The sequence below is a fragment of the Galeopterus variegatus genome, unplaced genomic scaffold, assembly GCF_000696425.1.
Source record: "Galeopterus variegatus unplaced genomic scaffold, G_variegatus-3.0.2 Scaffold446, whole genome shotgun sequence".
Lineage (NCBI taxonomy): Eukaryota > Metazoa > Chordata > Mammalia > Dermoptera > Cynocephalidae > Galeopterus > Galeopterus variegatus.
Window position 1 is genome coordinate 270,706 of NW_007726557.1, and position 1,990 is coordinate 272,695.

Consider the following 1,990-nt stretch of genomic DNA (forward strand, 5'->3'; position numbering starts at 1 on the left):
GGCCTCTCAGAGCCAAGTTGCGCACAGTATGGTGCCATGTGTGGGGTTCGGCCTAACCCAGGTCCAAGGAGCTCAACGATGGACAGGAAGAGCCAGGAAGGTGCAGGTGGACTTGGGTGCTCCAGAGAACGTGGGCTCCGGGCAGGGTGCTGGGCCTGTGGCCCGGGCAGTGGCCCCTCTGCTGCCCTCCCTTCTCAGAAGCCCCCAGCCTTGGGCATTTTCACACTTGGGGGCCTCGAGGGGCAGAGCCTGAGGCACAAGGCACAGCGTGGGAGGCCCCGTGGTGAGTGCGGAGCGGGCAGGACAGGCTCTGGGTGGAGGCTGCAGGGACGTGCCAGGCAGGGACAGGGAGCCAGCGAGAGTGCAGGGGCCCAACCAACTCCATGTGCGGCGGGGGGCTCTGCTGGGGCTGCCATGACGTGCCCGCCCTTTCCGGGGGCTCGGGAGTCCCGCGGGTGTGAGGCTGAGGCTGACCACAGGGACATCTGTCTGTCCTGCCCCAAAGAGGAATGAGGCGGCCAGGCGGCAGCCCCTGCACTTGGGTCCTGCGGTTCTCCGGCAGCTGGTGCCACTATCGCGAGCCACCCGCTCCCTTCCGGACACACTGACACGGTATTTCATCTCCAAAGATGTTTCAAGCGTACAAGTAGAAAAAACCCTCAATTTTCCCAGGTAAAAGTATGGTGTTTCTTGGAACTGTCCAGCTGAGCAGGGCTAAGAAGGAAGTTTCTGATGCAGAGAACACCACACCCCCCGGCCCCATGGCACCCAGGATGAGGGCAGGAGGGGCCACCAGGATAGGGCCTGAGCTGAGCCAGCCTTGGGGGCCTGGGGACCCCAGCAAGAGACTCAGAGAGAGAGAAGACCCCGGTGAGGTCTAGCAGCTCCTGCAAGTGCCCAGGCACTGCCCTCTGCTGCCACCAGCCCTTGGCCGCCTAGACCTGCTCGTCAGCTAAAGCTGGTCCCCTTGGGCCACTCACCCTTCGGCCTCCAGTGTGTCGTGTTCTGGGAAAAAAAGGCTGTTAGCCGGGGGTGGGGGACAAGGGTCCAAGGCACTCCTGGGCAAGAGGCCTGGGACTGTGTGCTGGGGCAGCCCGGGGCTGCACAAAGTCCCCAAAGGGCACCCCTGCCAGCTTTGGAGGGTCTGCAGACCTGCGGCTGATCCCCACACCTGAGGGGCCCGGTGTCTGTCCTGGAGCCTGGAGTGTCCCTGTGGGCCCAAGACACCTGCTGACCTCACACAGGCAGGTAGCTGGTGCAGAAACAGCAGGAGAAAGTGCTGCCCCGACCAGAGGGCACAACTGCCCCGTCACCCAAGCTCAGAGCAGGCCTGAGCTGCATCTAGAGAACAAAATTCTAGCCCAGAGCATTCATTAGGCAAACAGTCGCTGAGCGCCCGCGATGCTCCCTGGTCACCCACGCTCCCCCTGCGCCCAGCCTGGAATCTGAGGAAGCCACAGGCGGCCCAAGCGTCCTGGCCTCCGACACTAGCCCTTACATCTCGTGCAGCCCACACCAACCTCGAGGCTGTTTCAGGGTCAGCTGGCTCCTCCCCCCATAGGTGGTCAGACGATGCTGCATCTACCTAGACAGCAGCGCCCTGGCCAGGGTAGGGGGACAGTCCACATGTGTCTGGGGCCTCTGCTGTGGAGGGGACAGCCCAGAACAGAGTCGCCAGTGCACAGTGACAATGGGATTTGGGAGAGGAGGGGGAGGAAGAGTTGGGGGAGGACAGGTAGGGTCAGCCTGGACATGGGGAGGGGCCCCGGTGGACATGGAGGGGACAGAGACTGAGAAGGAGAAAGATGTAGTCAGGGCAGGAAGGAGGCCGAGGGTGTGAGGGACAAGAGGGACACACCCCTGCAGGACGGGGGGCCCAGGCTAAGGGTGGCAGTAGCCACAGAAGGGGTCGAGGTCGAGATGGACTCTGGGGAGGGGGCTGCTATGACTGCTGTGGACAGCCTCTGAGAAGGTCCCTGACGACACCTGA